Raw genomic sequence first — 12,084 nt, forward strand, 5'->3', positions numbered from 1 at the left:
AAGTGAGTCTATCAGGCCAGGAGCTGTGGCTCCCCCTTGTAATCCCAACACTTTGGGAGGCCAAGGTGGGAGCACTGCTTGAGCTCAAGAGTTTGAGATCAGCCTGGGCAACATAGGGAGACTCTGCCTCTACAAAAATTTAAAAATTAGCTTGGCATGGTAGCACATACCTGTGGTCCCAGCTACTTGGGATGCTGAGGTGGGAATATCTCTTGGTCCTGGGAAGTCGAGGCTGCAGTGAGTCATGATCATGCCACTGTACTCCAGCCTGGATGACAGAGTGAGACCCTGTCTCAAGAAAAAAAAGAAAAAAAGTGAGTCCATCTAAATTAAAACAGTAAACAAATAATAGCTCAGTGACCTATTATAATAACAAAAATCATAAAGATGGTAAAGAAGGAAAGGAAATTTGGCAAATTCTGCTCCTGGTTATCACTCTGAGGTCTTCAATGAGGTCTGCTTCTCTGGACCAGATTTCCTCAGAGTATCCAGTTTTGTTTTTCTTGCTTTCACCTCTCACCCCTGACTGGCTGGACCCAGAAAGTCGTAGTTGGCTTTGTAAGAATGGTGACCAGGCAATTAGGTTCACACTGACTTCCCAAACTATGCTACAAGAACAATTAGCTATATTATAAGTGTGCCACAGTGGTGACGCAAGTTTTATGTGATTTAATACACACTTCATGGGTAGACCTCACAGTAGGGCATAAAATAAAGGGCTAATCTGTTCACAACTTTGAGTGCAGTTCAACACCATTTAAACTTCTACTAAAGGAAGGAGCATTACTAGGTGCCATAGTGCAGAGGGGCCAGAGTAGGGGGCGGTGGAGAAAGACAACACGCTCTCCACTCTCTTGGTGGCCTCATCTAGGGAGGGAAAGAGCCGTTAAAGCTGCACAACCTGCTTTATCTCCAATTCTCTAGCTCTGGTCTGGGCACCTTCCAGCTACTCTTACACAATAATTCTCTGTAGACTATATATCTATGTCTCTTTATTGATGTCTATCTCAAAGCCAGGCAAAAGGGACTCTCAGACCATAAAACTAAATTTCAGAAAAATCACAGACTTAGAGTCTTAGAACTAATTGCAACCCTAAAGGAGGCACCAGAAGTCAAGACAAGAGCCTGAATATTAAAGTCAGAAGACCTGGATTCAAATCTTCACTATCTCATTTCTTCGCTATATGATAAACATTGACTTAGATCTTACATCTTTCTTGGTTTCCTCATTTTTAGAAGTAGATTGCTACACCAATCTGCCAGAATTCTTGTGACAATTCAGACAGTTTATTTTATGTAGAGCACTTGGCTCGCAGCTGACAAATACTGACTGTTCATTCCCTTGTTCCCTTCCCTTCCTCCTTCCAATGTACAAGCCAGCAGGAGGAGGAAGGAGAGTGGGCGGCTGCCATGAAAGGGTTGGGGGTGGAGAGGGAGGGGAGGCCAGAGGCTTGGCTGTGGTTTCACAGGCAGCCACACTCCGTCCAGCCCCTCCAGGCGTTACAGACAGGCGCATTTTGCAACACTGCTGGGGAAACCACCCGTAAGGAGTAGACCTCACAGATGGAGACAGGGTCAGACAAGGGCCCAGAAAGTTGGGCTGCAACAGGCGGCCACGGCTTCACTTCCCAGCCTGCTCTACCCAGAGACCTCTCCCTTGCCAGAGGCTGCATTTTGAATTTTCCCTCCTACAGATGCTCTCTCCAACTCACAGGCCCATTTGGCAACAGACTGCAAGGGATGGGCTTTGGCAGGTCACATGACTTGGATGCCATCCGGGACTCCATATAGTTTGGATGAGGGACTGCAGCCACAGGGCAGGGCATCTGATTCAAGAGAGGAAACATCTGTACGCTTTGTTTATTTTATTATTGTTAGAAAATGAATATATGCTGATACTAAGAGAAGGAAAGAAAACTGAAAAATTACCAGTAATTTCACCTCCCAGAGATAACCACTATAAATGAATATCTGTAAGCATCTCAGTTCTCATTAAAAACCGAATTTCTCTGCCATCTATTTCTTATTGAACAGCTTTCTTTCACTATAACAAGACACCTGGCAGGTGGTTTACATGAGGACTGTTCCCACACTGTCCCAGGCTATGGGTTCCAGCTGGCCCTGGGTTACAGAAGTGAAGGTGGAGGCCCTGTGGAAGGCAGTGCTGGGCACACACATTGCACGCCCAAGCGTGCCCTTCCACGGCCAATGCTGGTGAGAGGGTCCACATACTGTTGGGAGCCAAACCCACTGGCCCTTCCTTGAACTGAAAAACTCAACAGAGAGGAGAAATGAAGCTTTGCTGCACCGGATTTCTGCAATCACAGGACAGGCAGAGAAAGGCAGGAACAGAGACGGACTAAAAAATCCAAGCATTCCTCACCTCTCCACTGACTTACATTTCTATATTTGCTGGGCATTTTCCCCCGATTGCAAGGCCTCTGAAGGGCAGTCTATTCTGCTCATCTTTGCATTCTGAAAAGAAATGGGGGTGGGGTTTATAATTACTCTCTATTACTATGAATTAGAATGATATTCAATTAGTACATTGTGCATTTAAATGACTTATTTATGATGCATAATTGATAAAGTTTTGTGTACACAGCTTTGCTGAATCACTTTAAAAGTTTCAAGGCCTCAGATGACAACTAAGCTTTCTCTTGGCACGTGGCTTCCTTGCCACCTGCTCTTTTGGGCCTATTCCATCAAAAAGGTGATAGTTCTTGCATCTCCCAGGTTTCTGACTTTCAAAGCAAAAATGGCTGCATCTCAGTTGCTGAGAAGCCAGAGGAGTCCTTGTATTCCTGCTGCCAACTCAGAAGGGAAAGATGAAGTAAACAGCAGGTGTGAAGACTAGAGCCGTCCTCCAGGAGCTAATGGAGCAGAAAGGAGCTACTGGCTGACGTCCCACCATAGCAAGGGGCTTGGGAAGACTCCCCACTGCAGCCAGTGCCTCCAGCTATGTTTGTAGGGAGGGCTGAACACCTGGGCGGTCTGCTCACCTGTCTTCCTGTCTTAGAATCTCATGGGCTGCCTGCATCAGTCACAAGTTTGAAGCCCAGGCAGCTGAGCAGGCAGAAAAAATTTGACATGAGGCAGGTTCGTCTTTCGGTGCTATATTCATTTGCTAGGGCTGCCATAACAAAGTACACAGACTGAGTGACCTACACAGCAGAATTTTTTTTTCTTACTATTCTGGTGGCCAGAAGTCTGAGATCAAGGTTTCAGCAGGATTGGTTTCTTCTAAGGTTTCCTCCTTGACTTGTAATGGCGGTCTTCTCCCTATGCCTTCATACAGCCTTCCCCCATGTGTATCTGTGTCCTAATCCCCTCTTCTTATAAGGACACCAGTCATATTAGATTAGGGCCTACCCTGATGACCTCATTTTAACTCAATTACCTCTTTAAAGACCCCATCTCCAAATATAGTCATATTCTGAGGTAACTGGCAGTGGGGTGGCAGTGGTGGGGTAGTCAGGACTTCAACATACTTTTTTTTTTTTTTTTTTTTTGAGAGAGAGTCTTGCTCTGTTGCCCAGTCTGGAGTTCAGTGGTGTGATCTCAGCTCACTGCAACTTACGCTTCCAGGGTTCAAGCAATTCATCTGCCTCAGCCTCCAAGTAGCTGGGATTACAGGCATGTGCTACAGCACCCAGCTAATTTTTGTATTTTTAGTAGAGATGGAGTTTCACCATGTTGGCCAGGCTGGTCTCGAACTCCTGAGTCAGGCGAATCCACCCATCTCGGCCTCCCAAGGTGCTGGGATTACAGGCATGAGCCACCGTGCCCGGCCAACATATCAACTTTAGAATGGAGATGATTCAGCCCATAACACGGCCACTCTCTGCGGCGCGTGATTTCCACTCATTCTCACCTGGGCTGCTCTCTGTGCTTTGTCCCAAATCCAAACAACAATCAGGTGCAAAGAGAAAAGCGCGCTGAGGGAGGTCAGATTCAGCCACATGGTCATGGAGGAATCACTACTCCCTCCCTAATCTCATCTCCACTCCAGGGCATTTTTCACTAGACTGTGAACCTGATCTCATTTTCTTGAGTTTAATTTCGCTAATAGTTTTAAAGCACAGATTGTATTGGACTAGGCAATCATGGCGCCAGTCCCTCTCACAGCCACAGAGGAGGGAAGTGGCCCAGGCTGTTCTCCGATCAGAGATGGTTAACCTGAATCCTATGGCTGATCTTCCCACACAAGAGCACAGCTGATTGGCTCAGAGGCACTCACATGACACTCACATGACCAGGTGACTTTTGGCCTGATAGGAAAAGTTCTTCTAACTACAAATAATGACATTAACTAGGTCAGTCTGATATCTTCCACCTCTCCCTCTGGAATAGAAACAGGAAACATGGAGAGATGTTGGTAGTGAGAGGAGCAAGAAGACAGGAGAAGGAGTTGCTGTGCCAGGCTGGATTGTAGGCACTTTCTGACCCTACTGCCCAAGGCGTTTGAGTCACTGTGAATCCAGGAACAACCTTTCAGATCTAGTTACTGTAAGCTGCACCACACTGGGGATTGAGTTCTGAGCTTTCCAATATCTAAAATATTACCATACCAACATGTGATCAATACAAAAATGTTCAACAAAATATTTTAAAATCTTCAAAACCTGATGTATATCCCTTACAGGTTTTTGACCAGCCACATCTCCAGTGCTCAATAGCCTAATGGCTACCATATTGGACTGTGCAACTTTAGGAACTAACCCAATGGGAGCCTTCAGTCCCACCAAGTACATAGTTAAAGCCATTATCCAGATCACTCAGGCCCTAAGCTCACCTTTTTCTTTACTGTCTAAATTGAGCGATTTTGTTTCTCTAGAATCCAAACTTCAATTATCTTGGAGCACAAGGATGTACTTACTTGGGAGCTTAGGGAGCAACCTTCACTTTTAGATTTGAAAATAAGAGGAAGACTGGAATGATTTGCCACTCTAAGAAAATGTACCAAGTGATTCAGCGTCATATAAATTTACCCAGCTTGTGCCATGGAGGTAGGACAACTCTGAAATTGTGAAAACTCACACTACTCTCCAGCCCCATGCCAGGCAGAGTCATATATGTGATATTGTTTATCTGTCAAGACAGCTGTTGCAGGATAGGCATCGTTATCCTCTTGCCCCCTACAGATTGGGAAACTGAGGCAGGGGGGTGCGGTGACTTGCTGGAGGTCACTCACTTAGTGGGTGGTAGGGCCGAGATTCAAACCACTGTCCCTCCCATTCCAAAATTGGTGCTTTTCAAGGCACTCCAAGGTTCCAGGGACTTGGGCTTAAAAATAACTGCTCTAGAAAATAAAGTCTAAGGTAGGGTGGGAAGTGTTGTTTTTGTTAATGTTTTAGCAGATTTTTCAGATCCCAGCCTCAAGTGCTTTGCACATCAAAGACTCCCTTGGCTGAGCCAGCTGACCAGCACTAGGAGAAACCCTGACTCCTTCATGTTCCTGCTCTGCTGAGAAGCTAGAGGGCAAGCCAATGTGAACTTTGCTGGCAGTAGAAGCCGGGCCTCCTTGACAGGTGTAGTAAGATGAAGAAGATTATGTCTGTTACACTGAAGAGAACCTTGGAATAATGGTGCTCTCTCTAGCTTTATCTTTAAACTCCCTGGTCTGCCCTTAGTATGCCAAGCTGCCTGCAGAATGATCATTCACTACCTCCAATCTCTGGAATTGCTCCTACCTCAAACCCAGCCCAGGCTGCCTGATCCCTAGGATGTACTCAAAGACTCACCTGTGTAGGTCTGAGTTTAATTACATTCGTCAGGCAAGGGATTCGGGGAGCTTTAATTTAATGCTGGTGTTGAATGCTTTTAAATTATTTTAAATTTTCTGAGACACCCAGGTGCAACACACATCTTTTATAAATTATAGAGCAAATGCTGTGGAGGTTGGGTGCACAGAAGGGCCAAGGATCGGAACAGATCCCCAAAGGATGAGATCTATTTCTGGCATGAAGGAAGAGCTTAGCGCACACCTATCATTATTGTAAATGGGACTGAGGTGTTTGGCTTTCTCTAGAGGCGCAGCACAATGCAAATTTGGCTCTTGGAATTCAGTTCCTTACTGCTCCCGGCCTGCTCAGTAGCACCGAGCCCTGGTGAAATGTGTGTCAAGTTCTTCAAAACAATTATTGCTGCTGGAGAAAAAAATGATCAGCGAAGTACTCTGAAGTTAACACCTCCTCAGAGCTGGAAATGGAAATGGAAATGAATTCTGGAAATGTTTGCATTCTTTTTAATATGAAACCACAGACATGTCGGCTGCTGTGTGCAAAATGAGAGATGGGATTTTAACAGATGATAATGAGCTTAGGAAGGAGTTTGCAAGGCGTAGAGGCCAGAGTAAAAGACTGGTGGTTGTGGTTTGGGTTCTTGCCATGGTTCTGCTGTATGACCTTGGGAGAGCTACTTAACCGCTCTGGGCCTCCTTTTGTGAGTCTGACCTACGAAAGTGTTAGGACCAATAATTTATATTAGAGTAAGATTAGCTAGAAGTCCCATCAGATGTGACTGAAGTTCTCCCAAACACAGGAAAACGCATCTGAAGAAACAGTCCTGTAGAAGGTAAATGCTTCTCATTCCTAGAACCACTGTGGCCTAGATCCTCTTGGTTCCTGGACAGAGATGATTTGGGGAATATCCCAAGGATGGGATGGGAGATTCCTCCACCCAGAACTTTCCACTTACAGGTAGAAGCAGAGCCAGAAAATTCTGACATGAACCATGAGGCATGGACTGGGATAGTAAAATGAGACTCACTGTGTTTCAGTTTTGCCTGAGGCTCCAGAGACTGAGAAGTATCAGTGAACATTAGAAGCCAAGAAAGCCCCAATCCAAAGTGAAGTTCTAGACCACCTATGGCAGCCATTATTAAGTTTTGTCCCCTGGCCATAATCTGCCTGGAGGCTGTAACGTGGCTGGGGTTAAGGAAGCTGCCTTCCTTCCAAGAGAGTTGAGAGTGTGCTCTGAGTCTTCTAGACAAATGCTCTCTCCATGCCTTAGGGTTGAGAAGGAAGGGTGACTCCTCTTTTCAATCCAGCTGAGATAGGCTTTAAAAGAACCACTTGGAGAGTTTGACCTGTGTCCCCTTCAGTAGGTGGGGTCAGACTCACACCTGAAGAAGCCCACAGGCAGGAAGCTTGCTGAAACAGGGTGGCAGGGTGGAGAGAGTAGATTGAGGGCCAATTACACTTCCTCGATGGCGGTTTTTCAAAGATTAGATGTGGGATCCTAGGAAGGGAGCTGACTTGGCAAAATCTTAGACCAGTTTCATATGGACCTCCTGGAAGGGAGACGGGACCCAGCGGGGCCAGTGGAGTGCTGAATGAGCAAGGGCTGAAGGAGGAAAGGTAATTTCCGTTGCAGTTAAAGTTTCCAAAGAAGAGAACGACCCCCACAGAGACCAACCGAAAGGTCTCCATTGGGAATCTGTCCAACCAGAAGGTAACAACGTGGGTGACGGCTATGGAAGTCAAATATGACAGTTTCCAATTCCTTACCTCTCCTCTCTACCGTCTCAAAGCCCCGCCGGAGCCTGAAGCAGCCTGGTGATGTAGGGAGGAGGAGAAGGACAAGGCAGAGGGGGAATGGAGAAGAAGCCAACCATTCTCCCTCCCCCACTGCTCAGGCCCAGGGTGGGAGGAGAGAGAAGATTTAACATTTGCATTAAGTTTGAAGTGTTAATGATTAGGGCAGACTGAATATTTTAATTATTGAAATTAAGCTATTCTTATAACTTAAAGTGACCTGAGAACTTTTTCTTATCTAAGAATGAGAGGAAAAACCATGGGATTTGCTTGATCGTTTATCTCATGAGTGGGGAAAAATTATCTACAGTGAGAAAGAATAAAATTGTTACCTGCCTGCACTCTCCCGAGCTCAAGTCATTCAATGTACCAGTTACTTCCTCTCCAGGGACAGCAGTGTGTCAGCAGTGTACCCTCTGGTACAGATGTGATTTGGTGACAGCATTTTGTCAATTCACAAACCCAGCTGGACACATGAGATGGCCCATGATGACAATGAAGTCACTGATCCTAGAGGCAGAGCTGAGAGGCATTTGGAGACGTGTTGCCTCTTTTCAGTCCCTGAATGTTTGGTTGGTGTCCCGGAACAAATATACTTCCAAAAGTGCTTCACTAGAATGTATGTTTGAGTCATAAATACTCTTAGACCAAAAAAAAAAAAAAAAAAAAATTCATTTCATTTTATCAATTACATACTCAAGCCCAGAGAGGTTAAGGCATTTACGAAGGTCACTATTCTTTTGATTGCAAATGACAAAACTAAGCCGGAAACAGGAAGAAAGGAAGGAAAGACAGAAGGAAGGAAGGAGGGGAAAAAAGGAGGGAGAACAAAAGAAAACTGGAGAGGAAAGGGATCGTTTATTAACATTTGGAAAGCACTACTCGTTGAAGGTATGGCCGCAGCCAGTTGCTCAATGAATGTCCAAAATGTGTATTTCTCCATTTCTTAGTAATGCGTTTGCCTTTCTATGAGGTGACAAAAAGTGGTGACCAGAGGCTCTAGCCTTATAGTCTAACTAACCGGGTAGTCTCAGTGAAATTAACTACTTTTCTCCGTAGTTCCAGTGAAAGTCACAGATTGAATTTCATTAACCTAGATGAAATTGCATTGTCCAGTGCTAAACTAATCACCATGACCCTGAATGTCCCTAAGGCCAGAGGAATCAGCTCCAAAGAAAACATGGACCAGGAGTGAGAAAGAGCTATTGTTACTTGGAAACAGGGAGGAGGGCCACAGACAGGCAAACACAGCAGATGTCTCCTCTGGACAGACAGCCAGTAAGTAAATGGCAAAACCAGGGTTAGGACTTACATCTTTTGATTCCTAAACCAAAGATTTGCATAGGCACAAAGCAATTTCATTGATGTATCTCTTTTAAAATGTGCTAGCCAGTATAAATAGGGTAAATTTAGGTCCAAACACTGAATTTATCCTGAACTCTTAGGTAAAGAGTCTGCTAAAAATAAACTCATGTAAACAAGATCATTTCATATACAAGATGGCAAATGGAACCATCGGCCTCATTTTATTAGTATTATTCAAAAAAATCATTTGTGCTCTAATTTACTCTGACACTAGAGAAAGCTCTAATTTGATAAATTCCTGATTCCAGATTACAAAGTGCCATTGCTTTCACATGAGTGAGACAAATTTAGAGTAAGCTGGCAATAGAGTCAAATCTATTCTTCAATGCTCTCTGGAGTTTTGTCAACCTATCACAATTAATTCCAAAAGTAAAGAGAGCTTAATAAGGCTTGTGGAAGTGACGAAGTTGTCAATTTGTCAGACAAGAGATCAAGAGCGTAAGTAGAAAGTCTAATGTGCAAACCTGCACGTCCTGCACGTGTATCCCGGAACTTAAAATAAAACAGAATTAAATATAAACAAACAACAAAAGAAATTCTAATGTGAAGTTTGGGGATTTTTCTCTTGTTTTGTTTATTTTCTTATACATAAGAAAAGAAAAAGGTTTTCCTTAGAGAAATGACAACCAGATTTTTAAAATCTGTATCCCTGCTCCACAAAACTTTGAAGCTTCAGGGAAGCGCCAGTTCATCCTGGTGGTTGGCCAGTCCCAACTCGAATCCCTCAATCCCTTCCCGGAAGAGCGAAAGCACAGCAATGGCCGGCAGGTGTGCTCTGACACAAACAGAGCGGGATTTCCGTTATTTCTGAACTCAACTCCTTGCTTAATGGAGATTAAATTTGGGATTGGGAGTTCATACCTCGCTCTGCCATGGCCTGAGATGAAGTGAGAGGGAGTTGGGAGCTGGAGGGTCCGCGTGCCCTGAGTGCCTTCAAGGCCCTGAATGAAAGTTCTGGGGCCAGAAACGGACACGCTGAAGGTGGTTCAAGCTGTCTGAGAGCATAGGGATGGATGGATATAATTTTCAATGCATCGTCACATAAATCACTGTGTTCACACAAACTTCCTGAGAAAGATGGGCTTCCCCTGACTTCCCCAGTGAGAAGCCTATGCCTTGGAGGGGCAAGGGACTTATGCAGCTTACTAGTCTAATGAGAAGGCAGGACTACATCCAAGTTTACCAATTACCAGCCTTAGAACTAGAGGTCTGGCCTAGGGCCGAACATTCAATGAAGACTTCTTTAAAGCTTGATAAGGTTCCATCCATCCTTCCTTCCATTTGTCTGTCCATCTGTCTGTCCTTCTATGCATCCATTCTTCCATCCATCCATCTATCCATCCATCCATCTAGCAAATACCCTTGTGTGACAGACTGTGCAGATGAGACACAGTCTTTGACACCTGGGAGTACATAGCACCAGGGAAGCACACATTCAACAAATCCTTCCAAGAGTGATGAGTATTGAAGTGGAGCATAGCAAGGAGCCTGGCCTAGTCTCCCAGGTCCTCCTGGGAAAATACTACAGCCCCAGGTGTGAATCTCTAAGAGTGTCACAGCCAACGTGGGACAACAGCTGGAAGGATGAGGCTGTCCAGGGCGCCCTGCACAGAAGGAAGGCTTTGTGCTGGCTCCGTGTGGAAACTCTGACTCGGGGCAGTGTGGGCTTTCAGATGGATTTCCTATCATTTATCTTCTTATCAAAAGGTTTAATCACTTTCCGCTCTCCTGACTGTATGGGAATAATGAGCTTATTCTATCCCTACCAATACAATGCACAATAGAAACAGTTCAGAGACTATTTGGCCTTCTAAAATGAATGTTTTTACTGTATAAACATTATTAAATCCACAGTTAAAGGAATGTTTAAAGAAGAAAAATCAATCTCAGTAACCCCACACACAGCTACTTCGTCACTGCATATTGCCTGCTGGAGTTTGTATGAATAACAAAATTAACTTTATGTGAAAATTAGTTGTCATCTCATTTCCCCAAGAAGCGAAATATATTCTGACATGGAATGGACCCATGGCTTTTGGAGAAGAAAGCATGCTCCTTCATGATTTTCAACTTCTTTGTCTAGAATGAAAAAGTACTTAAAAACGGAAAACAAATCGCTGTGGTTTCTGAACAGAGTTCATTTGCTTAAGTCTTGTTCTGGAAACAGTTAAAAATTTCACTACATTCCTTGAGGGCAATGTCTATATCATATACCTTGATGCTCAATTAGCTCACACCCCTAAACAAAGCTCCTTTATATGAAGTCAGACATATTAAATAACAAAAGCAGCATGAAACCTGAGACATTCTAAGCTGCAGTGGTCCCTAGTACGTGTTCGGCCGGCCCTGCACAGAATGATCAGTCAAGTCTTCAAAAGCGATTCCGGCTTACCTAGACTCCTTTATCTAGCTTCTCGTCCAGGTAGAAGTCAGGACCCTCATCTTCCCTCCACCACCAAAAAGACAGAGTGCTTTGCAAGTCATTGGTTATTTTGTCCTGAGGAAGGATTCATCACTGATACTGTTACTTCAGCTGCATTAAACTGTTTTTTTAATTGTACAATAAAGGTAGATTTAGGAACTTGCAAGTAAGTGAAGAGCTATGGGAGGCAGGGAAGGGCCCCCAGAGCACTCCACAGCCTTGCTACTCAAAGTGTGGTCCCTGAACCAGCAGCATCTGCATCCCCTGAGGGCTTATGAGGAAGGCAGAATCTCTCAGGCTCCACCTCGGCAGTACTAAATCAGAATCTCCATTGCAACCAGACCGGCAGTGGGGGCTAATGTTGCTGATGAGGGACCACATTTTGAGAGCCCCTGCCCTAGAGCTATTCAGGGAATCCACACACTTAGAATGTCCCGCCTGGGTGTTTTGCAGTGGGGGCAGAAGAGGCAGTTTATTAGTTTTCATTGCCTTGTTGTCAGTGGAGACCAACTGGTAGGGCACATGGGACCCTCTTATCACAGCATGATCACATTGAATAAAAATGTTAATTGTGCAGTTCTGAAGCCATGCCATATAGAATAGTATTGCTAAGTCTCATATTATACACAGAATTGGAATCAATGACAATCCTCCAAAATTAAAAAAAAAAAAAAAAAATCCATCAAGAACTGCAGAATTCCAAGACTGGAAAAGGTCTTGGAAACAGTATATACGTTTCCCATGTGTTAGGCCACAGAA

General features: G+C 44.5%; 1 long non-coding RNA gene across 2 annotated transcripts in view; it reads right to left on the minus strand.

Annotated features, from left to right (window-relative positions):
• Nucleotides 1-239: 239 nt before the first annotated feature.
• Nucleotides 240-12,084, minus strand: part of LOC111530310 — a 115,914-nt gene continuing 104,069 nt past the window's right edge. Inside the window, exons 4-5 of one of the 2 annotated variants that reach the window (XR_002727765.1) lie at nucleotides 2,400-2,475; nucleotides 240-288 (exon numbers count right to left, since the gene is read on the minus strand). This is a non-coding gene — a long non-coding RNA (uncharacterized LOC111530310). The remainder of the gene's footprint in view (nucleotides 289-2,399; nucleotides 2,476-12,084) is intronic. The other variant, XR_002727769.1, reaches the window with a different exon arrangement.

Source organism: Piliocolobus tephrosceles, chromosome 4, assembly GCF_002776525.5.
Source record: "Piliocolobus tephrosceles isolate RC106 chromosome 4, ASM277652v3, whole genome shotgun sequence".
Lineage (NCBI taxonomy): Eukaryota > Metazoa > Chordata > Mammalia > Primates > Cercopithecidae > Piliocolobus > Piliocolobus tephrosceles.